This window comes from Aethalodelphis obliquidens, unplaced genomic scaffold (genome assembly GCF_003676395.1).
Source record: "Aethalodelphis obliquidens isolate GAN/ISIS:26980383/991018 unplaced genomic scaffold, ASM367639v1 scaffold5, whole genome shotgun sequence".
Lineage (NCBI taxonomy): Eukaryota > Metazoa > Chordata > Mammalia > Artiodactyla > Delphinidae > Aethalodelphis > Aethalodelphis obliquidens.
In genome coordinates this window covers 19082426-19109196 of record NW_020837949.1, presented here as the reverse complement: position 1 = coordinate 19109196, position 26771 = coordinate 19082426, and the positions used below count along the sequence as shown (strand labels likewise).

The following is a 26771-nucleotide window of genomic DNA, read 5'->3' as shown; positions in this document are numbered from 1 at the left end:
TTTCCTAGCTGTGGGTCATGCAATCCATATTTGCTAATAATAATTTGTTTTCCCAGTTTGGGCAAGCATCGGTGTTTCAGCCTGGCTTCGGTTTTTTACAATAGCAAGGACAGTTTCTTGAGAGCAGTTTTTTGAAACATTAGTAAATATGGAAGATGACAAATGCATTAGTCAAGCTCCTGCTGTACTGGCGTGATCTTGAGAAAAAAAAAAGTGTGAATTTTAAGTGATTTGTATAGTTGAAAGGAGAGCTTAACACATGTGTCAGATACGCTGATCAGATGATAAAGTGGAGGAAAACTGAGCCTCAACCTTTTGCGCAGCCAGCGAAAGTAAAGGCACATTGCAGTCTTTGGAGGCAGATGGAATGCAAACAACTAATAAATCAGGTTTTGAAACATTGAAGAACAACTTATTTCAAAGCACATGGTGTTGAATCTTAGACAAGATAGTACTGGGAGTAAAAATAGATTAAGCAGCATCAAAAGGACGTTGTACCTAAGCATCATCTGCATAACAATATTTAAATCCATTTCACGGCACCAAGCTCAGAAATTTAGTAAATAAATAATCACAGTGCACCAAGAGGAGCCTTCAAGATCTCCAAGGAGTTGTACATGAAAGAGATCAGAGTGAAATTGTATTACCACAAGCATTCTCTCTGATCATTCTAATATTTCCTTCTCTATTGTGCTTTAAGAAGATCAGAAACTGGGCTTCCCTGGTGGCGCAGTGGTTGAGAGTCCGCCTGCCGATGCGGGGGACGCGGGTTCGTGCCCGGGTCCGGGGAGGATCCCCCGTGCCGCGGAGCGGCTGGGCCCGTGGGCCGTGGCCGCTGGGCCTGCGCGTCCGGAGCCTGTGCTCCGCAACGGGAGAGGCCGCGGCGGTGAGAGGCCTGCGTACCGCAAAGAAAGAAAAAAAAAAAAAAAAAGATCAGAAACTATAATCACTTTATAGGCTTCTCATAAAAAGCATTAACAGTAGAAATGCAAATGTTCATAATGGACAGATTTGCATCAGTGTTTGTGAACTCGCTTTATGCTTGGAATGTAGCTGTATGGCCATCTCTTTTGTTTACAGAGTGATAGAAAATGGGCCATTTCATAAAACTACATACAACTTAAGTATAGAGATAGATTTTAGGGAAGCAAACAATCATGGCTCTGAAGTTTGAATTTATTATTTGCCAGGTAGGGATGTGGGGCAGGGGGAGCAAGCACAAATGAATGATTTTAAGAAATTTTAAGTCATCTTTTACTGACTTTTTAAGTGGAGTGGAGTCAGGAAATTTTCCTTTGATTTATTTTGGTAAGATGTTTTTAGTAGAATATGCTCCAACTTGAAGATGTTCAAAGTTTCATAGCAGAATTTTCCTGGGAGTTTGTTTTAAGCTAGATTCTAGATCTTTACTATAGAACAGTTTAATCTGAGACTGGGATTGGTTTTTGGTTGGGTAAATGGAGGCAAAAGACAGGAGTTCTCTTACGTTCCTCAAAGATGTCTAGGTTAACAGTATGTCTGATAACGCCGTTTGAGCTTGTGGTCATTGCTCTCTGCATTCTCAGAATGGTGTTCCATTTATTGTGTTCATCCATTACTGAACACTTAACTAGGAGATAAAAAGATGTTGCCTTCAAGGCGGTCACAGTTCCTGGGGAGAGAGAGAGAGCAATATAGTTAACTGTCTGAAAACACAATGAGAATAAAGATGAAATAAAGTCATAAAATATGGGATACATAAGATTAGCTTGGCAGAACCACCATTTGTTCTGGGCCCAGAATTGTAAAACTTTTCTCCAGTTATGCGAAACTTGCAAGAAATTCGTGCCCAGTTGTGAATATTTTGCTTTCAGCCTGCCTTATGATCGGGAGGGCACTGGAAGCATATGTTAAGTCAGGTTGTTCCTTTAGTTAGGTATTTTTGAGACCATTGAATGCCACCCCTGAAGCAACTCTTGTTAAACTTAATGCTTCTGATGTTACACATTGTGTCATGCTATCAAGCCTCTACTTTGCCTAAACCATGGCTTCCTGAGTGTGTACTATTTGCCAGGCCGGCACTCAACAAAAGAGATCTAAAATGACTGAAGGCAGGTGTTTACCTCAAGGGAGTCTCTTGTAATAGAACAATTAATATTGTGAATACAGTGAAGATATCTGTGCAGGGTTAAAAAAGAACCCTGGGAAAGTCTTGTGGCTTTAAGTAAGTACTTTTGAATTGGAGGGTACTGTCCACAGTTTTGGCTTGAGTAGTTAAATTGTGTTATTATCCTTCAGTTGTTAATAAATATGTATGTAGTATTCAGACATGCTGAAACTGGATTTAGGAGGGAGTTTGCTAACTCTAGTGGATCCAGGGAAAATTAACAAACATTTTTTGTGTTAAATATACCTATAAATCTTCCTGACTTATGATGGGGTTACATCTCTATAAATCCATCTTAAGTTGAAAATACTGTACGTGGAAAATGAATTTAATACACCTAACCTACAGAACATCACGGCTTGGGCTAGCCTGCCTTAAGCATGCTCAGAGCACTTAACCTGAGCTGACAGTTAGACAAAATCATCTAACAGAAAGGCTGTATTATAATAAAGTGTTGAATATCTCATGTAGTTTATCGAATACTGAACCGAAAGTGCGAAACAGAACGGTTGTCTGGGTACAGGATGGTTGTGTGTTGGCTGTTTACCTTGTGATGGTGTGGCCGACTGGGAGCTGCGGCTTACTGCCTCTGCTGGGCATCACAAGGGAGCGTCGTACTGCATGTAGCTAGCCCGGGAAAAGGTCAAAATTAAAGTTGAAGTACGGCTGCTATCGAACACCTGTTGCTTTCGCACCATCATAGTCAAAAAATCACGTAAGTCAAACCATTTTACGTCAGGGACCCTCTGTAGTGTACTTCTGGCAGCTTTATTTATTTTTTTGCGGGGGGAGGAGAATTTCAAACAAACTCCAAAGTTGGGGAAGTGTGTGTGTGTGTGTGTGTGTGTGTATGTACTGTGTGTGTATGTATACACATTATACATACTTATATGTGTGTATATGTGACTTCCATGTATATTCATCATCCACATTCAACAGTTACCATGGTTTACTTTATTTTCTTCAACTCTTGTTATATTTTTCTTTTTAATTCTTTGCTGAAGTATTTACAAGCAATTCCCAGACATCATGTCATTTTACTCCTGCGTGCCTGAATATGCATCTTTAAACACTAAGTGTACTTACTTGCTTAAATATCTACAGTTCTGACAAGTGTTTAATATTGTCCTGAGCTCCATGGAAATTCTGGGAACTCTAACTCAAAATTATATATTTTGCCTCATTTAGGGTTTACCAATTAAAAGGATGTGGTAGGAAAGAAATCATTTTTATTCTATGAAATCCAATATAAAAATACAGAACTCCTTCATATTATTTTAGGTATGAAATATTTCCATACTTAAGTTGAACTTATAGTTGTTCAAGATTTTGGTTCAGAAATTTATACCAAATGGGTTTTTCACTTTTGTGAATTTAGCATACTCCACTTATATGTGTATATTGTGCCTGCTGTGAGTTGGAAACTCTTAATAATTTTCTGATAGCAATTGCTCTACTCTCTCTCTGTTGTGTGGTAAGCATAGGGAGTGTGTAGCAGTCAGTGGAGGAGAGATATTGGGTGGACCAAAAGGTTCGTTCTTTTTTTTCCCGTAAGATGGCTCTAGTAGCACTTAGTTGTCTTTAACTTCATTTGAAACAATTTTGTTAGATTGTATGTGACAGCTGTCATATCAGATTGCATTTTTAAAAAAGACATCAAAATTGTTGAATTTTTGTGTAACCTTTTTAATATTGAAGGTGGAAGAAAAACAACATTTTCGGCATATTATGCATTATTATTTCAAGAAAGTTTAAAAACGCAACTGAAATGCACAAAAAGATTTGTGCAGTGTATGGAGAAGGTGCTTTGACTGATCGAACATGTCAAAAATGGTTTGTGAAGTTTTGTGCTGGAGAGTTCTCACTGGACGAAGCTCCAGGATTGGGTAGACCAGTTAAAGTTGATAGCGATCAAATCAAAACAATAATTGAGAACAATCAATGTTATACCACTCGGGAGATAGCCGACAGACTCAAAATATCCAAATCAAGCGTTGAAAATCATTTGCACCAGCTTGGTTATGTGAATCACTTTGATGTTTGGGTTCCACATAAGTTAAGCGAAAAAAACCTTGACCATGTTTCCGCATGCTCTTTTCTACCGAAACGTAATGAAAACGTTTCGTTTTGTTTTTGTTTTGTTTTGTTTTGTTTTTTGCGGTACACGGGCCTCTCGCTGTTGTGGCCTCTCCCGTTGCGGAGCACAGGCTCCGGACGTGCAGGCTCAGCGGCCATGGCTCATGGGCCCAGCCGCTCCGCGGCATGTGGGATCTTCCCGGACTGGGGCACGAACCCGTGTCCCCTGCATCGGCAGGCGGACTCTCAACCACTGCGCCACCAGGGAAGCCCAACGTTTCGTTTTTAGAACAAATGGTGATGGGCGATGAAAAGTGGATACTGTACAGCAATGTGGAACGGAAGAGATGGTGGGGTAAGCGAAATGAACCACCACCAACCACACCAACGGCCAGTCGGTCTTCATCCAAAGAAGGTGATGTTGTGTATGTGGTGGGATTGGAAGGGAGTCCTTTATTATAAGCCCCTTCTGGAAAACCAAAGGATTAATTCCAACAAGTACTGCTCCCAATTAGACCAACTGAAAGCAGCACTCGACGAAAAGTATCCAGAATTAGTCAACAGAAAACGCATAATTTTCCATCAGGATGACACAAGACGTCATGTTTCTATTTGTCCTAATACTGTCTCTAGGACCACTGAATACAATTGTACATCCTTTTTCATCATGTAGCACTTCACATATCTGAAGACAACAGGCATGTTCCTCCCCACACTCGCATTCCTCTAACCTAAACATTTCCCGTTTCTTCTACACCCCGCCCTTTTTTTTTAAATACCTGAGAATAAAACTATGACTTGAACCTGCTTTCCTCTGAGTATTTGACTCTTGGAGCTTCTTCGTCGTGGGGATTAGCAAAACACGTAACTGATTCCATGCTACAGTAACTATCATTTACACTGTGCTTTACAAAAATTTTACAAAGAGCTTCACACACATAATTTTATTCTTTATCATAAGTCCTTGAGGGCAAGGAATGTATTATTATGCTGTTTATAGATAAGTAAATAGAAGTTGGAAAAGTTGAAATGCCTTGACCAAGGACAGACACAGAGAGAGGAAGTAGTGGAATTGGAATTTGAATCCAGATCTTTCTCATGCTAGAAACTCTTCTAATTCTGTTACACCTGGGGTCTCTGGTCTTGAGGCTGTCTGTGTACCCCCCGGAATTATTTGTAAAATTTTGTCTCCACGTATGTGCATTTTTTTCTGAGAAGATCCATAGTTCAGTCCAGATTCTGAAAGGCTTTTGTGACCTCACCAAGGTAAAGAGTCATCACTGTGTCCCTGCTTCTCTGAAAGGCGATTCATCAGCAAATTATTTAGAGGTAGAATCTTCAAGAAATAAAAGATTTGGCGTTAATACTTTCCTTCTTGTAGAGATACAGCTTTCGTTGAGATTCATGTTATAGGGCAAAGATGCCTTCCCCTAGGCGGAATCAACTGGCTGTATTATTTAAATATGTATATAATAAACATTTTACAGTCTTTAGATCACATCGGATCTCCCCCCCCCCCCCCTCCCTCCCTCCCTCCCTCTCTCTCTCTCTCTCTCTCTCTCTCTCTCTCTCACTCTCACTCTCACTCTCACTGTCACTCTCTCACACACACACACACACACACGTGCATACACACACACATATTCTGTATTCTCTTATTATGCTTTCCATTCTTTTCACATTTTAAAATTTAGAAATAATTTATTGTTTTATAAACAACAAGAAAATAAATTTTGAAAAAAAAATCTGATTTATGGAAGTTGTCTTATTACTTTATTGTCACCCCTGGTTAAATAATATTGAATTTCTGTTAGAATTTAATGTGTGCTATCAATTCACTTTGGTTATTTTGAGTAGGCCTGCATTTTCACTTATGTAATAAACTTAAAAATGTTCTAGGACTCTTAGGTGTTAGCTTTAGGTTGGGAGAACTCTCAGATGCTTAGAAGAAGTAGAGTGGCTTATAGATGTAGGAACATTTGCTTTTCTGGAAAAGAGAAGATGAAGGATGTCTAAGTTGTTTATCTACTTTCTCAATAAAATAAAAAGCAAGGTTATCTGGTAAGAGTGAGGGAGAAAGTAGTGGTTTGAAGGGTTTGAGAGTGGGCAAGGGTTGATATGATTGTTGTGGACAGGGGGAGATGAATTATCCAGAAAAAAAATGTAGTTGACTTGCTAAGCAGTGTTGAAGGGCCCATTTTTGTCAGCCAATATACCTCATTTGGTGTCTCACCATGGCAGTGGTTGGTGAAAACCCAGAGATGGCAGGTAATCAGGCTTCTCCAGGGTTGGCTTTTTTCAGGCTGGTTTTATGAAAAGACAGAAGATTGAGTGATGGCATCATTAGCAAGAGTGGTCCTTGTATTATGCATCATGAGATCTTGGTTGAATAAGGAGGAAAGTGAAAGATTAAAAAAGGTGATGAAATGGGAGAAAGATAAAGGGCCTCTAGATTGGAAGTCGTGATAGAGTTAAAGAATGTGTGAGCAGAGTGAGAAATTTATAGTTAGAGCTGTAATAGATGGTGATGAGGCTGGGTGGCGACTGAGGGAGTGGGCAGCTGTTGCAGGTGGGCTTCTCCAGAAGCAGATGTTGAGACAGAGTCAAAGGTGCAAGATATCTTATGGGAGTCATCGCCTGTGAAAGCGCCTGGGGCGCAATTAGGATTTAGCGGAGAGAAGAGTGAACCTGGAGGCTCCTCAGAGCCTCAGCCAACACAGCAGGGATCGACAGGGTGAATTTTGCCCCTGAGAATTGTCTTGCCTTGAGCTGAAATAGCTGGGATTTTATATTCTTGCTTAGGTCGGTCACTGGATATGGGCCTCCAGAGGAGAGGCTCCGAAATGGCAGACCTGAGGTAGCTGACAGCTGGAGCCTGTCTGCTCGATAGTGCACATCTGTGTCTACCACAGTGGCTGAGGTGGAATGAAGGAGGTCATTGGAGATGAGAACGTCACAGTTCTCAGTGGCCCCTGTTTTTGATGGGCTGTGAAGGTGAATGTTGAGATCATCATCCTGTATATTGGAAGAACTTCAGGTAAGAAGTAGATCATGAATCATGAGCGAAAATTCTTAAATGGTAGCGAAAGAGAAGGTAGGGTAGAGTGACCCAGCACAGTGGGATGGGCCCCGAAGTGTCAGAATTTTTTTCTTAATTTTTTTTTTTTTTTTGGCTGTGTTGGGTCTTCGTTGCTGCACGCAAGCTTCCTCTGGTTGTGGCAAGCGGGGGACACTCTTCGTTGCGGTGCGCGGGCTTCTCATTGCAGTGGCTTCTCTTGTTGCGGAGCACGGGCTCTAGAGCGCAGCCTTCGGTAGTGGTAGCTCATGGGCTCCCTAGTTGTGGCTCGCGGGCTCTAGAGCACAGGCTCAGCAGCTGTGGCTCACGAGCTTAGCTGCTCCACAGCGTGTGGGATCTTCCTGGATGAGGGATCGAACCCATGTCCCCTGCATTGGCAGGCGGATTTCCAACCACAGTGCCAACAGGGAAGTCCCGGAAGTCCCAGAAGTGTCAGAAGTTTTAAGAAGTTATTATTCAAGTGCTGGAGGTGCAGTGGTCTGGAAGCTGATTTGGGGGACCACACAGTCTAGAGCACCAATTCTCCTGCCTGTGAGAGAGGAAATAACCAACACTTCAGAGACCCGTGAAGAAATGGTGTTCATGGGAGAAGACCAGGGGTAATAGTGAGGAGTTTTGGAGATTGGAGAAAAGTAGGATCTGAATCAGGAGCAAGGGAATTCAGAATATTAGGAGGAGAGTAGGCGGGTAATAGATAGTTACTGTCCAAGGAGATTGGTGAATGACGTAGGAATGAGAGGTGCAGTAGGCTGTGGGCGAGTGGCCAGAGGTTTTTTGCCCTTAGCTTGGTTGATGGTGGTCCCAGGAGCTGCAGACTCTGTATGCTGCTTGGCAGAGAGAATTGAAGGAGACTTCAATTTGCTTTGGAGAAGATATAAGAGGCAATTTGAAGCAAGACTATGTCAGGATAAAAATTAAGGAGAGGAGGCTTCCCTGGTGGCGCAGTGGTCGAGAGTCCACCTGCTGATGCAGGGGACGCGGATTCGTGCCCCGGTCCGGGAAGATCCCACATGCCGGGGAGCGGCTGGGCCCGTGAGCCATGGCCGCTGAGCCTGCGCATCCGGAGCCTGTGCTCCGCAATGGGAGGGGCCACAACAGTGAGAGGCCCGCGTACCACAAAAAAAAAAAAAAAAATTAAGGAGAGGGTTGTGTTAGAGATTAATCTGGGTTTTAAAAACCATGATCTTCTTATATTTGCATTAAGTCACATCACTCTCCTGCTGCAAATCTTTAACAGCTTCACATTATGCTTAGAATTTAAAAAAACTCTCTTTTCCTTAGCGTGACCTACCAGGCCCTGTGTGATCTGACTCTGCCTCCTTCTCCCTCCGCATTACTCTTCTTCCTCACTAGCCATCTGACCCTGGGCTCAGTGCTCTCAGTGTGTTGAATGTGGTGAGCTCTTGCCTCAGGGCCTTCGCACATGCTCTTCCCTCTGATTAGAACACTCCTTCCTCTGCTCGTAATTTACAGACCAGCTCCTACTCATCTTTCAGGCTTTATGTAAATGTCACTCCATCTGACCTTGAAGTAAATTAGTCCCTAATAGCTATTATAGAGATTATTGACATATTATACAGGTATCATGGTCTCTCCTGCCACTCTGTTCCGATCTTGTAACATAGAAGACAGTGGTAATTATATATTTTTTTGTGTGGTAGCTTAATGTCTATCTGATAACCCCATGGTTAAATCCATAAGGGCATGGGCTATATATTTTTTGATCACTCTTTTTTCGCAGCACCTACCACAGTGCCTGGCATGCAGCAGGCTTTCTACTAATTGTTGAAGGGTGAATGTTTGGTACATCCCTACAGTGTTATGCAGTCTTTAATAATCATGTTCTTGAAGAATATTTAATGACATGGGAAAATACTGAGGCTAGAAAGTTAGGAGGAAGCTGGCTCAGACATTTATATATACGTGGTTTCAGTTTTTTTATACGTATGCTTCAGTTGTGTGCTTGTGTGAGTGTCATTTTAGTAGGCATTCCTTGTGTAGTGTCGTCCTTAGATTTATATCACCATGGCCAGATTTCAGCAACTTAGTTTTTTATAGGCTTGTAGTTGCTGGTATATAGAAATATGTGCCTTCTACTGACTAAATTTATTACTTAAATTAATTCATATTTTATTTTACTTTCGTTTTGCATGCTGGGGAAGGGCTTCCTCAGAAGGAAGTAGTTGAGTAAAGGCCTGACGGAGCTAAGAGAGTGAGCTATATAGATCTGGGAAGAGTGTTGCCCGGTGGAAGGGACAGGATGGACAGAGGCCCTGAGGAAGATGCATTCGTGGTGTGTTCACAAACAGTAAGACGGGCCGTGTGACTGGAGCAGACTGGGACATGGAAGGAATAGTAGCAGACGAACCCAGAAAAGTGCAGGGGCAGATAGTAGAGAGTCTTCTGCGTCATTGTAAGGAATTGGGCTTTTACTTCAAATGAGATAGGAAGCATTCTAAAGAGAGAAGTAACTGGATTGACCTTGTATTTTAACAGAATCATCCTGGCTTGAATGTTGAGAATCTCCTGAAAGGGGGCAAGGATGGAGGCAAGGAGACCAGTTAGGAGACCAGTGATCAGGAGAGAGATGGTGGTGGCTTAGTCTAAAGTAGTAGCAGTGAGGGAGGTGAGAAGTGCTGGGACTCACTGTTTTGAAGGACGAACAGCCAGGATTGGCTGATGGATTGGATGAGAGGCATGAACAAAATAGAAGAGAGAGGATGACTTCAGGGTTTTCGACATGAGCAGCCAAAGGTTGATGATACTCTTAATATTGCCAGGACCTCATCTGGTACCTGTACATGGTTGGTACTTAATAAATACTTGTTGAATGGATTTGAATTTAATCCACCTCCCATTTGTTTTGTTCTAGTCTCTATTTCTCTATTGTTGGACTGGTGCTTGACTGTTGAGATAAAAAAATGTTTACACTGAAGCTGTGTCCGTGGACCATCCATTTCTAGACCTAAGTCGCTTTGTCTCATATCTTCAGAGCTTTTTTGTTAGTAACCTCTGCCTCTCTGCTCCCTCCTGAGGGGCAAGTCATTCTTTTGTGCATTGACAAGTCATTCTTTTGTGCATTTTATCTTAATAAAAGCCTTGTCTATATTGTAGACTTTTGAAAAACATTTAAAAAGCAGATTCACCTGTCTTTAAAGAAATAGAAAAGAAAAGTACTTTTCCAAGAAGAGGCTGTAGCAATGATTTTATATGATGTATTTAGAAAATGTTGATAAGTAGGTCCTTTGTTATGTGATTGAGTCACTATTTTTGATCAGCCAAATGGAGTATTTATTGAATACCAATATTAGGAGTTCTATATTACGTGTTATCTTCGCCAGTCTGTTTTCTCGTATTATTAATATCATGCTACTTTGCAGAGGAATGATGTCATATTTTCTGTGCCAAACAACTGCAACTTCACATATCTTCCCTGGGTTTTATTACGTTTCTGTAAATTGGTTTACAAACTCAACAGCAGTAGTTGTTTCTTTTTGGAATGCTAGTTTTTCATTCTTTTGGTGTATTTTATAATATCTTTGTCTCTAACTTTTGGTGTATTCTTTTTTATAGCCCAGTCATAACATGAGCTTCTTGGTGTCATGAACTATGTCTTTTAGTTAGGTTTATATCACCGTGAGCTCACTCCTAGGCACAAAAATGCTGTAATTCCTGTTATAGCTTGAATTCAATTAAAAGTGTTTTCCTATTAAATATATTTCCCTCAGAATTGCTTTTTTGAAAACCATTGATTATAGTGATTAAAGTTCTGATACCTGCTTTGGGGTGAAAAATTGAGAAAGGTTTTAGGTTAAAATTGCACAGACATGCCATGAATTTTGCCCATTTTGTTTCTCATTGGGGAATTTCGCATTGGGGAATTCTTGTGGTAATCAAGGCAGAATCTAAGATGCTTCCTATAAAAGAAAAAGAGCATAAGATAGTCATAATTAGATGGTATAAAAATGTCAGCCCAAAATGATACTAATTATTTTTTCCTGAAGCGTAACTAATACCCCAAAGCAAAAATACAGTTCATTTTCACTTAGAATTATTGCATATGATACCTCAGTGACTATAATAATTGGCATAAATTTCTACTTGATAAAGGTATGTATGTTATACAGTATCATCAAATGTAAATAAAACCAATGCGTAGAATATGTTGTAAAGGAAATTTTATAATCTAGAAAATAAAAATTCATAGATGGAAGGGTTTTTTCAAGAAGAAACTATGTGGTTCATTCTCCTTATTTTATTGATGAGAAATAGAAGGTTCAGAGAGGTTAAGCAACTTACTGCCATATAATTACTTGATATACAAGTTGGAAAGAGCTTCATTCTCCTTATCTGGTCTTATAATTTACTATATCAAATTGCATTTTATTATATGTTGTTATATTTCACTATATAAATTTAATTGATAACATTTAAGGCCGGAGCTATATTTATTGTTTTTATTCTATTTTTGTTTTTCTTGTATTACTTGTAATTTTTATCTTAGGATAACTATGAAAGTTGATTAAAAACAAACAGCCAGGAGCTAGGGATATCTGAATAGACTCCAAAGGTACTTTCCCTGGAGTAACTGAATTCAGAGGGGAAGTTATCTGTAGATTGTTCTTTAAAGAGTAGATTGTGTGGAGACTTCTCTTTCTAGCAGAATGACTGGTACCTTCCCTGAACTTCCCATGAAAAAATTTTAAATGTTGGATAAAACACTTAGAAGGTGTTAAGTTGCTTTGGTGAGCTGGCAAGAAAGTTAGGATAATTGAAGCAAAAAAAATAAAAGGACTGCAGAGAGATAATAGAGAAAGTACTATCAAGGTTAGTTTTCACTCTGAGGGTATTTGCCAAACACAAGTGAACTTGCAAGGCACAGAAGAGAAGCAAAACCCAGAACCTAGCCAACTCAGGCAATCTAGTAGAACATACCCCCAAACTCCACCTAGAGTATATGGATCTTCTAGAAATACCATCTCTTTTCCATAATTTCTCCACCTCCTATAAAGGACCGAAAGAAAGTTGGTTACATTGGCATAGGCTGAAGGGAGGAAAAATTGCTAGAGAAACCAGTGTTGTTGCTAAAATATACATCCTCTGGGTGATGTGAGAAAATTTCAAATTGAGAGGTTAGTTTAAAATGGGTTCCATACACCATTGTAAGGCACTTATACTCCAATAAAGATGTTAAATAAAATAAAATAAAATGGGTTCCAGGTTGGTAGTTCCCTTAGGTAAACGAGTAGAAGCTATCACTAATGTTTTCTAGTGGAACATACCTTCTAACCAGGCCTCAAAGAATTGCTCAGGGTAAATTTCTAAGGGAATGATCTTATGAAACATACAGTCACACAATACACAACATATACAGGAAAAAAAGATCCAGGAACAAGATTCAGCAGAGATGAGAGCCAAAAAGAATCAGATCAGCAAAGACTTCCAGTATTGCAATTATGAGACACATAATACAGGCTTATCTCACAATATTATTTTAATTAATAACTTTTCGCCATAATGGGCTCCTGCTTTTTAGATCTTTTTCTTGCCTTATTGCAGTATCTGTATATTTTTAATAGCTGCATCATACATATTCCAGTAATAGAGATCTACATCTGTAAATGTTTGTATCAATTATATATATGCATATTTGTGTGTATCTGTGTAATCAGTTATTGTTTTGCATTTTAAGTGATTTTTTTTTAAAGTTTAATACAGTGTTCTGTGATAAACATCCTTGTTTGTCAAATCTTAAGTTTACCCATGCTATTATTTCCTACTGAGCCTAGGAGGAAATTCCTAGAAATTTTGGGATCAAGTAGTGTGTAAAATATTAACACTTAAGGTATGTGCTTTTCAACAATCACAGCTGATCAAATGGGAAATTTAAAATTTGAGAATAAGTCCAAGATATGTTTGCCAGAAAAATGTGGAGCAAATATGATTGTGAAAGTTCACTACAAATTCACAACTTTTTGGTGGGTGGCTGACATTGAACTTAATGCATTTAATGAAGGATAGAGGTCAAGATTTCAAACGTAACAGGCTCATTTTTTAAAATAATTGTCATTATTTCAGTTGTAGATGAACGAGAGGACTGTATTTCATTTTTTAATCAATCTCGTATTCCATTATGGTAAAAAAGTATATTGGACATTGAGACCGCAAGGAATGGAGAGTCTAAATAGGTTGTAAAACACTGATTATTGTTTATCAGTTATTGGCTGAACATCGGGTGTGCACAGTCCTATATTGTACTCTATTTATACAGCAACAGACAAAAAAAATGACGGTGCCAGCTCTAATTCTGAGTGTTGATCATGTCACTGCTCACGGTTAGCTGACTTGGAAGACCAGTTTTGATTCAGTGAGAATATTGCAAGAATTGTTGCCTAGAGTGCCTGGAAGGTTGGCTATTGCTGATTAAACCTAAACAGTGATTGGTAAAGTTATTTGAAGCCACCTGTGCTTCAGTAATCCAGATGCTTCCAATGAGCCATGAAATAATGTTGTTTCTGTTTGGATGCCAGCACTGATTATCCTTGTCAGTGAGCTAAATGCTACCATGTTTTGCCACTTGTATTTTGACTCTTAATTTGTATTTGAAGAGACCTTTGTCTCTCGGACTTCTCAAAGTCATTTGGGGTTATTATTCTTTGTACCTGTCACATCAAGCCCTTCAAAATAATTCCTTTCAAACTTTGGGAGTACTTAGATTTAAGCATATCTCTGAGTGTGAAGACAATGACAGCATTTAACGATAGCATTTCTTCCAAATGAACTGTTTCTGCGCTAAGCATTCCCAGTGGCCTGGGCTCCACCGTAGGCCATTTCACAGGCAAAATAAGATTGATGGTCTCTGTGTTTTCAGCTTGATGCTTATTCGCGCCATAAATCTACCACTCAGCTGACAAGACAGCATCAGAAGGCTCCTGACTGGTCAAACATACGTGTTAGGTCAGCACTGAGATGGGCTCATCTGATTAGAGAACTTCACTGCATTCTGTCGTCCTTCATATCACTTGCTTTATTTTAACAAGAACGACTGAGCAAACAGTAGAATCTTCTGCAACCTGAAACTTGAGTGAGGAGAGAAACCTTATTGTCTATTTCAATCGTGGGTGATGAACCAGCACAGACACTTAGTTGAAACAGTACAGATAGTACAGATAGTTACCCAGCTGTACCAATGCCCAAATGCTTCTGCCCTAGCCACCACCTGTGACACCTGGTAATGCTTCCTTAATGATGGAAACAGACAGGGCCACCCCTACAGGAGTCAGGGGGTGGGGTCTAGGGCTGGTGGGAAAGTGTTCTTCTGGAGAACAAGATACTTATACTTCCTCTGTGTGCTGACCATTGCAGCACCTCATCCCCCTCACATTCAGATTTTATTTTAAATAATTAGTTATTTAAAAATAAAACAGTAATGAGCATTAGGGCATAGACTTTTTGGAAAACAGTCTGCTAGTTCCTAAAAATGTTAAACATAGATGTAGCATATGACCCAGCAGTGCAAATTCTAGGTATATACGGAAGAGGAAACATATGTCCACACAAAACTTATAAATGGGTGTTCATAGTAGCACTGTTCATAATAGCCAAAAAGTATAACTACCCAAATGTTTTATCACCTGGTAAATAGATAAGTGTGGTGTATACATACATTGGAATTTTATTCAGCCATAAAAAGAAATGAAGTACTATACTGATAAATGCTACAACGTGAATGAACCTTGAAAACGTTATGCTAGGAAACCAGGCACACGATAAGTAAGGTTGCAGACTCCAGCTTACATATATGAGAATCTCTGAGCTACATATACCCAACTAGCCACTAAAATAAATTTAATTGATTGAAGATAATTAAAACTAGGGCATCTGTTAAAGAGTGGAAAGAGAAAAAAGGATCAATGCAGTCTCCTGATGTAGCCTTAAAATAAAGTGAGTTGGAGGATAATGTCACTAAGGTAGGAATGCTCCTCAACAGTGGTCAAAGTTCCCTTGTCCTTTATTGATCAACGATTTAAAAATCTGCATGCAGTGACTTTGGGTCCTTTGGTAATTGGTCATACTTCACGCTATGCTCTCCACAGAACATGCCATCTCAGACTCCATTACAGAAACTGTCAGTACTGTTACTAATGGAACTTTTTTTGACTTATGCTCATGAAGAGCTCCAGGTAAACATTTTACAGATGGCTCAGGATGAGCTATTATTAACCTTAAAAATTGTTGCTTCATTTCTCTTTGTTTCTTGTCATGCCATCCTCCAAAACCTCTTCTCTTTTTTTAGGAAGATAACTGAACTGTTTTTTTTTTTTCCTTCTCTTTTTTAAATCAAGAGATCACCCGCAAAATAATAGATTGTTATAAATTTCACTTATTACTTAGGAGCTAGAATGTATTCAGTTCTTGAACTACAAGATACGATTTTTATTTCTTTATAAGAATTATTCATGGTCTTTAACCGAAAATACAGGAGAGATTGTCTTGCTTGAAACAAAACTCAGATGAGTTATTCGCTTCCCAGCAGCCTGCTCACATTGAAATTCCCAAAAAATAAGATACTGCACATGCACATACTCTGCTGTTCTTTATGCTTCAAGACACATGTGGTTTGTCCTTCTCACAATGATCCATCGCTGGGCAGTCCCTAATTTAGATGGTCTTCCCCTACGTTATACCTTATACCTATGAGTGACTCTAGGGAGAACGAAAAGGAACTTCCCTTTTCCCTCTGGGCTCAGATCCGTGGGATTTCCTTTCTTTCTTTCATTACTCAGTCTTACCCCCACTCCCAAACTTTGCTGCTGCCTAATTCTTTAACTACCAAACATCAAACTTAACTGCCCCCCACATTCACCACCCCATTTCTAGTTCAGGGGAGGGCTTCCTGTGTTTGTGACCGCAGGGGAAGTGAGGACAGAAACAGTTCTCAGTATGTCCCTCTCTATGGCCTCCTGTTCCTTTCAAATCTCTCCCTCTCACTCCAGCCTCGAATGTTTTTTGACCTTATAGAGACCCTCAAGTGTCAGCTTCTACCATATACTTTATTCAAGTTTCTTTCAAACTTCCCTTCTTTTCTTATCAAGCCTTGACCCATCTGTGGTTAATCACATGAATTGTTTTTCTTACCAGAACCTTCAACTCTTTTTTTCCCCGTTGCCTTCTCACACATCCAGCTGGTAAATCCTTAACTCTGGCTCTCCAAGTCTCTCTTCTCCACACTTATTTCTGCTCTAGAATGTTCCATATTATATGCTGTTGCTGTAAATTCCAGTTATTTCATCTCACCTGGGCCCTCAGCAGTATAGGATTATCAAGGACTCCTTCATCAATGTTTTTTTTCTCCCATTCCTTTCAAAGATTAGCTTATTTCAGCCCCACTCACCTTAAGTCTCCACCCCACTAAAGAAATTGAGCATGAATTTACTCATCAGGAACTCCTAATTCTTTGCTTTTTCATGCCCCCCCAAGAGACTCATTTTGTATAATAAAAGTACTGTGACAATGCCCAGGAGAGCGTTTTGTTTATTTGATTGTTTTGGTTTAGTTTTGGATTTGATGAGCGTAGAATGTTGAGCAAGAGATGTGGTTTTTCTTTTTCAAAGGGTTGGTAAGTTTCAACTCCTAACAACTGTTGTGGCTGCTTGGAACACCCATGGATTCTGGTTCAGTTGGCAGTGACTGACAATGCTTATGACAGGGAATAATGGTATCTTGAGTGATGCATGTCATCCCTATTTTATTATAATTTTTGAGCACCAAAAGAACCACCGCCATCATTTGCTTTTCTCACAGGGTTTGCCATGTTCATATTAAGTTATGGGTTCATATTAAGTTATTAGCCCAAAATTCATGCTTCAGTATTTTCAAGAATTACAGAGGACAACATTATTAGAGACAAGAGTATGGTATAATTGCAATTTGCTAAGAGAATGAAACTTAAATGTTCTTACAAAAAATATGAAGCTATGGCTGTGTTACTTTGGATGGGGAGGAATCCTTTCACAGTGGGTATGTGTATCAAACTATCACAATGTAAACTTAAAATATCTTACAGTTTTGTTAATTATACCTCAATAAATCTGAAAAGAAAAATACAAACAAGGTTTTATGTTAAAAGAAAAAAATTAACTAAATTTACACGCTAGAACTGCTTATTTTATTGTGAGACCTTTGAGACTTTTCAAAACATTTTTTTGTGATGATAGTATCACTGTATTTTGTCTATTTTTTTAATTTTTATTTTATAGTGGCGTATAGTTGGTTGACAATGTTGTGTTAGTTTCCAGTGTACAGGAAAGTGATTCAGTTATACATATACATGTATCTATTCTTTTTCAAATTCCATTCCCATTTAGGTTATTACAGACTGCTGAGCAGAGTTTCCTGTGCTCTCCTTGTTGGTTATCTATTTTAAATATAGCAGTGTGTACATGTCAATGCCAAACTTCCAATCATTTTTCCTCATCTTTCCTTTTTCCTTTGTTACTCAAGTAAAAAACCATAAAACACTATATGGGTCTCAAAAGAATAGACATGTAGAACCGACCTGTAGTAACAGTAGAAGCAGAAGCAAAGAAGGGCTATTCAAATTTTTTACTTAAAAGGGGAAACAGAAAAAAAAATCAGCTTATATCAGTGTTTTAGGTATTAATACAGGCAGATTATCCGAGTTCCCTCCCTGAAGGTCCCAACCCTTGTTCTTCTACCTTCATGTTCCTGGACCTCCAAGGAGTCCTCACCAGTAGAGTGGGTTTAGAGGGCCCCTTATATCCTCTACTGGCAAGTCTGGAGAAAGGGGGAAAAGTAGAGTTCTGCTTCTTGCTGCTGGGACTGTATGAGAAAGTGTTATTTTTGGCCTCAGTTGGACCATTAAATGTGTTTCCTCCAGAATCATTGTCTACACGAGCGTTTTATCCGTAGAATGTTGTTTTTCTTAAGCTTCACCTACATTTTTGGTCAAAGAGGCTTTGTGTGCCTTGACTTGGATAACCAACCGTGGTATTTAGTGTTGATTACATGGAAAGTGCATATTACATGTCAAACCACTGTAAAATCAGGGCTTAACTGCTCCCTGTTTTAGAAATTTCCTCTGTCACCCATCATCTACATCATTTGATTCAACCTATGAATTTCTCGGGACCATAAAATGATATTAAGCACATTGTAGTATATACAGTTGGGAACAAATTGTTTGAATACTGAACCTACCATGCGTGGGACCTTGAGCAAAACACATCCCCCTAAGCCCCTCACGAGTCTCCATTTCCTCATCTGTGTTAGGTGATAATATTACAGGGGTATTATTAGGATTAAGTGAATACAAATACCAGTTTCCTAGTCAATGTTTAATAAATATCAGTCCCCTTCCCCCCTCTTAACCTTCTTTTTACTCCCTGTGTAATACATTACACCTGTCTTAATTATACAACATTAGGCTATCCAGGAAAGAATATAATTGAGCGTTGAAATATAGGCAAGCCATTTACTTATAGGGGGAATAACTAATTTGTTTCTATTTGGAAGATTGTCTGCTACAAATAACATCTTAATCAATATACTTTTTCAGCACTTTATTGAAACATGGATTCCTCAGGGAGCAAACTCTATGCAAAATACAACTGCTTGGTCCTGTGTGGTTTGTACTTAGAATTCAGTTGGTCTAAAAGAGATATTCTTTATCATTTGCTGTTTGTTCATTTGCTTATTCATGTATTTTTAAATTTTTTAATTATTTTTTTAAACATCTTTATTGGAGTACAATTGCTTTACAATGGTGTGTTAGTTTCTGCTTTATAACAAAGTGAATCAGCTGTACATATACATATATCCCCGTATCTCCTCCCTCTTGCGTCTCCCTACCACCCTCCCTATCCCACCCCTGTAGGTGGTCACAAAGCACCGAGCTGATCTCCCTGTGCTATGCAGCTGCTTCCCACTAGCTATCTATTTTACATTTGGTAGTATATATAAGTCCATGCCACTCTCTCACTTTGTCCCAGCTTCATATATTTTTTTAAGAAGTATAGTTGATTTACAATATTGTGTTAGTTGCAGGCATATAGCAAAGTGATTCAGTTACATACATATGTATTCAGATTATTTTCCATTATAGGTTATTATAATATATTGAATATAGTTCCCTGTGCTATCCATGCTTATTCATATATTTATTTAATAAACATTTGCCAAGTGCTTATGATGTGCCAGAAATTATTCTAGGCACAAGAGTTACATCTATGAATAACAGTATGTGAAAAGTATTGTTGATAATAATTATACACTAGGTAAGAGTTGAGTCCAAAAGATGATCCTTTCCTCAAAGGGGCTTGTTGCCTGGATTTTCTTCCCAGATCCAATAGCCATAGAATATCATCACCAGTCCTGATTTGCTTGACTTGTCTGTAATAGTAAGTCATTTGAGGGTAAGAATAAGTATTTTGTCTTCTTCTTCTTCTTTTTTTAAAATTTATTTATTTTTATTTATTTACTTTTAGTTGCATTGGGTCTTTGTTGCTGCGCACGGGCTTTCTCTAGTTGCAGCGAGCAGGGACTACTCTTTGTTGCGGTGCGTGGGCTGTTCATGTGGTGGCTTCTCTTGTTACGGAGCACAGGCTCTAGGTGCGCGGGCTTCAGTAGTTGTGGCACGCGGGCTCAGTAGTTGTGGCTCACGGGCTCTAGAGCGCAGGCTCAGTAGTTGTGGTACATGGGCTTAGTTGCTCCATGTCATGCGGGATCTTCCTGGACCAGGGATCAAACCAGTGTCCCCTGCATTGGCAGGCAGATTCTTAACCACTGAGCCACCAGGGAAGTCCTGTTTTCTTCTTAATCTAGCACCAAGCACCAAGCTCATGTACAGACCCTTGTTACAAGTTTGGTGCTGCTGGTAGCAGCAGCAACAGCACTAAGTCATAATGATAATTTGTGCTTTAAGAACAGGCATTTGCTAAAGAACTTAATCTAAATGAACACCTCTGGCATGGTGACAGCTGTGAATTTAGGGAACTCAGGCCATTCAGCTGGCTCCTAGAGCCAATTAACGACCCTCTTTATTGATGCAATCAGGAATTGCATATTTATGGTACTGTATGCATTTTCTTTTTCTAAATTTATTTATTTATGGCTGCGTTGGGTCTTTGTTGCTGTGTGCGGGCTTCCTCTAGTTGTGGTGAGCGGGGGCTACTCTTCATTGCAGTGTGCAGGCTTCTCATTGCGGTGGCTTCTCTTGTTGCGGAGCACAGGCTCTAGGTGCGAGGGCTTCAGTAGTTGTGGCTCGCGGGCTTTAGAGCTCAGGCTCAGTAGTTGTGGCGCACAGGCCTAGTTGCTCAGTGGCATGTGGGATCCTCCCGGACCAGGGCTTGAACCCTCATCCCCTGCATTGGCAGGCGGATTCTTAACCACTGTGCCACCAAGGAAGTCCTGTATGTATTTTCATAATCCTTAGAAAGTATTTGTGAAGCAGAATATTTGCTATAGAAAAGTTCACCTTCCAGCCATAAAAACGAATGAAATAATGCCATTTGCAGCAACATGGATGGACCTAGAGATTACCATACTAAGTGAAGTAAGTCAAAGACAAATATCGTATGATATCACTTATATGTAGACTCTAAAAAAATTATGCAGATGAACTTATTTACAAATCAGAAATAGACTCACCAACAGAGAAAACAAACTTATGGTTACCAAAGGGGATAGTGGGGGTGAGGGGCAAGGGGATAAATTAGGAGTTTGGGATTAACAGATACACATTACTATGTATAAAATAGGTAAACAGCAAGGATGTACTGTATAGCACAAGGGACTATACTCAGCTTGTAATAACCTATAATAGAAAAGAATCTGAAAAAGAATATATATATATAACTGAATCACTTTGTACACTTCAAACTAACACAACATTGTAAATTATTTATACTTTAATCAAAAAAAAAGTTCACCTTCACTGTGGTTCTTTTTTATGTGGAAAACCATAATTCAAAGAGTCACGTACCGCAGTGTTCATTGCAGCACTATTTACAATAGCCAGGACATGGAAGCCACCTAAGTGTCCGTCGACAGGTGAATGGATAAAGAAGATGTGGCACATATATTCAATGGAGTACTACTCGGCCATAAAAAGAAACGAAATTGGACTTCCCTGGTGGCACAGTGGTTAAGAATCTGCCTGCCAATGCAGGGGACACGGGTTCAAGCCCTGGTCCTGGAAGACCCCGCATGCCGTGGAACAACTAAGCCCATGTGCCACAATTACTGAGCCTGTGCTCTAGAGCCCGCGAGCCACAACTGCTGAAGCCTGTGCACCTAGAGCCCATGCTCCACAACAAGAGAAGCCACTGCAATGAGAAGCCCGCGCACCGCAACAAAGAGTAGCCCCCGCTCTCCGCAACTAGAGAAAGCCCGCGCACAGCAACAGAGACCCAACGCAACCAAAAATAAATAAAATTGATTTAAAAAAAAAAAAAGAAATGAAATTGAGTTATTTGTAGTGAGGTGGATGGACCTAGAGACTGTCATACAGAGTGAAGTAAGAGAAAAACAAATACCGTATGCTAACAAATATACATGGAATCTAAAAAAAAAAAAGGTTCTAAGGAACCTAGGGGCAGGACAGGAATAAAGACACAGATGTAGAGAATGGACTTGATGACACAGGGAGGGGGATAGGTAAGCTGGGACGAAGTGAGAGAGCGGCATGAACATATACACTACCAAATGTAAAATAGCTAGCTAGTGGGAAGCAGCCACATAGCACAGGGAGATCAGCTCCGTGCTTTGTGACCACCTGGAGGGGTGAGATAGGGAGGGTGGGAGGGAAACGCAAGAGGGAGGGGATATGGGGATATATGTATATGTATAGCTGATTCACTTTGTTATATAGCAGAAACTAGCATACCATTGTAAAGCAATTATACTCCAATAAAGATGTTAGAAAAAAAAAGTTCACCTTCACTGTGGTTCTTTTTTATGTGGAAAGGCCAACTTTACATCCAGAACACATTAAAAATGTCAGATGAGGCATACTGCTTTCTGTGGTTCAACAAAAGTGGCCATCAAATTCTATACTATTTTCATCTAAGCTCTTGGCACAGAGCATGCGTAATTTTAACATTTATACATTTAATATTGATTATTTTTAACTGAAAAATTAAGAGAAAGACTAATTTCCTGTTGTCAGGCTCTAAGTATTCTCAGCAATTTTTAAAAATTTCACTGCAATTCTATTGACCCTAAAATAAGACAAAAGTGTTTTAATTGGTCTCACTAATGATATTGACTAGTATGATGTTGCCTAAAGTAGCAAGTATAACATTTTTTGAATTTGAACCTTCTGTTTTTTCAGTTTATGTTCCAATGATGTGTGTGTGTGTGAGAGAGAGAGAGAGAGAGAGAGAGAGAGAGAGCGGGAGAGAGAGAGAGAGAGAGAGATCATTTAGATCCTTAACTGCTTGGTAATTCTAAAGGGAAAAAGTAGACAGTCATTTATTTGAGATGTACCATGTGTCAAATTCTGTACTGAATGCCCTGGAGTACGTTATCTTACCTAAACATCACCACAAGTCTCTGAAAGAGTTTATTGCAATCTGTGTTTTATAAATGGGAAAGTTGAGACTCAGAGAATTTAAATATTTTTATCATACTTATACTACTAATAAATAGAGATCCGGGGTCTGACACAAATCTTTTTCATTCTTCCCACTGTACGGTATGTAGTCCTCTCAGGGAGAACATTCCTTTCCATTTCTTTCTGAGACTTTGGGTTTTTTTGTGTGTTTTATTAACATGACTATGTTAATTATAAACTACATCAAATTCTAGCTGGGAAGAATCAAGGAATATATAAGTTTAGGAGCTAATGACTTATAAGTAAATAAATTCTGAAAGAAGGGTCAGGCTGTGCGCACTAAGATGCTGTCATCCCCACAGTCACTGGGTGGCCCTGGTGCCTTTTGCCAGTCACCTGAGGGAGCCCGTCAGCCATCGTGCTCCTTGTTAGGACCAGGAAATATGACTGGAGCATTTTGTCCCCTCCTTTCTGAACAATATATATTCTACTTGTAATATGGCTGTCAGTTCCCCTTTCTTTCCAGCCATCCATCATCCTTCAGCATTTTCTCTGGTGCCTGTCACCTGGCCTGGGACAGCAGGGATTACTGTGAGCATAATGAATGAAGGGGAGGGAGCTGCACCGGCCCATTCCCTGATCTTCTCAGGATTGAGCAACATGTTCCCTAAGAACATTCATGACGGCAGCTCCCAGATTACTCGATTAACGGAAGGCCTGTGAGGAGGGGCGAGTTTTGTTTCTCATGCAGAATATTGAAAAGCTAGAATAAACCTCAGAGGATGGAGACTCGCAGACCATACAGTCTTTGGCCATGACCTTTACTTGTGGTCCTGACATCTTTATTTTCAAGCACTGTTTTCACTGGGTTGGTGCTGTTTATTAGTAATTTAGTTATAGCTAGATTTGGACTTAGTCTGTGAAGAGGAAATTGCATCAAATGCAGTGTTGATGGCGCTTGGTAATGGGCTTGGAAAAGCATACAAGGTTCCTGTAGATGGAATTTTGGTTGTAGGTTGAGGTAGGAAGGGGAATTTTTCTTTTCTTTTTTTTTTTTTTTTTTTTAATAAGTCTGCCTAATCTTTACTTTTTTTTGCGGTACACGGGCCTCTCACTGTCGTGGCCTCTCCCGTTGCGGAGCACAGGTTCCGGACGCGCAGGCTCAGCAGCCATGGCTCACGGGCCCAGCCGCTCAGCGGCATGTGGGCTCTTCCCGGACCGGGGCACGAACCCGCGTCCCCTGCATCAGCAGGCGGACTCCCAACCACTGCGTCACCAGGGAAGCCCCAATCTTTACTTTTTAATTAGTTTAACCGTACTGTGTGACTCGGTAGTAGCCTGTATGTAGCTAACACAGATTTAGAACAAATGAAACTATTAGTTTCCAGCTTGATGCGTTGTCATCATGCCTTTATTTTCACAGCCAAATCTTCCTCCCACTGACATTTCTAGTGGCTGTTGTGCCTTATTTTTGGTATTTTGCATCTTTATTTTTTGTTATCTGTGTTCCCCATGTGATTGTCATCAACAAAAGTTGACGAAGCACATCTACTAGCTGTAAGCCTTTAGGGATACAGAGAGCATTACTGACATTTGTTAGGTTCTTGGCAGTTCACCAAGGACTTGCACATATAGTTTCTCATCTAATTCTAATAACATTCTACTGAGTTAGGTCATCGTTTCTTCCTTCATTCATTCACCAAATATATATATTTTTATAAGTACTTTCTGGGATGTTACATTCCAAGTGGGGAGAAGGTTACATAAGAACTAGAAAACAAGTGACAGTAACAGAAAAGACCTATGTTAAGGTTATATGGTTTATTTCATAAAGTCACTGTTAATGGAGTTTTGGACATTGGGAGAGGGGCACTTGACAGTTTAGGTGTAGACCTGGGCCCTAAAGGAATGGTAGGAGCGGAGAGGTCTCCCCAGATAGAGTCCAGTGTGGACCAAGGCATTGAGGTGGTCATGCATGCAGTGTGTTCAGTGTGCATGAAGATGCGAGTTTGGAGCTGGGGTAGACAGGCCTGTATTTAATTATTGAGTATCTAAAATCAGAAAACTTCAGCATTTTTAGAAGCCATTAGAGACCATGCAGTCCAGCTCATATCTGTCCTTTAAGGATGTGCTCATATTGAGTAGGTAAAGTGCATTATTTCTTGTGTGTAGATTTATGTATTTTGTAGGAAGTCATTTATGTTGTTCCTGGAGTGCAGAATATAACCTGATTTCTTGGACACATGTGCACGTTTCCTTGGTGATTCAGTTCTGACTCGATTTTACGATCTTAGGAAGAGAAGTGTTAGTAAAGAAGTTATTTTTATGCTTTATTTTTTGTTTGTAACCATACCATGTGACCTTTTGAGGAAGATTTTTATGAAAGGAGTAGCGCCTGTTGTAGTGTTGATGCTCTCCTTTCGCTTTCCTTTTAACTGAGCAAAAATCACTGACTTAGCAGAACGCTGATATCTCCAATGCAAATATAATAATACAAGAGGATTTTTTTCCAAATGAGAACAAACAGCTCATGATTTTGAATCTAGAGCTGTACATGCCATTACAGTTTCTGTTTTTCTTAAGAAAAGCCATCCTTTGATTAGTTGGTGGAAACGACTGAGCCAAGTGGGATTTGTCTAGACTCTGATGCCTCTGGGAAGTCTTGATGATCCAGGCTATGGATTTCTAAAGCTTCACATGTTTTTATCAGTCAATTTCCAAGATACCTCAGAGACCATTAAGGCAGATAATATATCAGGTGAGATTTATGTTTGGTATCATGCAGAGAACTATAATTAAAAAGAAACTTTAATTTAGCAAAAATAAATGCAGTATTGTAAGTGTAGATTGTTAGGGTTTTGAGAAAGTCTATTAAATAGCATCTACCTTTCCTGTCAGAGTTCTGACACTATTATGAAATAATATAAGTAAGTAAATGGAAGATGAAATACCACTTTTATGTTGATATAAGCTAGACTGAAGGATGTAGCCTAGTTAAGAGAGCCAGATGAGTTTGCTGACTGAAAATCAAAATTAGACAAATTTACTTACTTACAGAAGGTACTGGACCACTTTATCCTTCTCTGACAAGGTAGGACCTTCATTGCTAAACTTGGTGAGACAATGCTGACTTTGTACAGGCATTCTGGTTTCTCAAGTGGAATAAGGGGGTTGCTGAGCTCTGCATGCCCCGCTTTTTCTTCTCAATTTTACCAAAGGAGTTAGTTCACTTCCCTTGAGTGGGTAAAAGATGGACAGAGGCCAGGGATTACTTTAATTGAGCTTCATCCTAATGCATAGAAACATGAAGGCGGGGGGCGGGGGAGCATTTCTCCCAACACCCCAGGATGTACATTTGTCACGTTCTAAACTCTGAAATTAGGATATATCTTAAATCAGTGACATCTTAATGGCTATCGACCGGAAGATAGTCATAATGAGTTGTTTTTGCCTCAGTACGTGTGAGCTGAGTGGTTATTCTTCACATCATGACCCATCAGTATTTCAATTAGCGAACCTCTTAAGGACCATTTGACGAAAGAGTATTAATCTTGGTTGTTGTAAGAACACCTTCTCTTTAAACCTTCTAATAGTATCAAGAACATGTCAACATTAAACCTTGCAGAATCGGTATCAGCAGCTTGGAGTAAAATACTGGATGTACTCCTTCAAGAAATCCACTTAGTGAAATTGTTTAGAAAACAAAGATAGCGACAAGTCTGAGCCATTCAGAAGAGCTGCACTCTGAATATTAACTAGTTTTAAGAACACCTTAACCAACTCACTTTTCTTAGGTTTCCTTATTATACGTGTATGAGAGATTTTGGCTAAATACCTCTTTATCTTAAAAACCTTAATAAATCCTTAAATTTACTTATTTATGAATTATTTAACCTAGT

The 26771-nt window shown here is 39.5% G+C and overlaps 1 protein-coding gene across 1 annotated transcript in view; it reads left to right on the top strand.

The window, feature by feature from the left end:
* The window catches only part of EXOC4 (exocyst complex component 4), an 837065-nt gene that overhangs the window by 380907 nt on the left and 429387 nt on the right, over positions 1-26771 (top strand). The gene's annotated exons all lie outside the window — the stretch shown is intronic.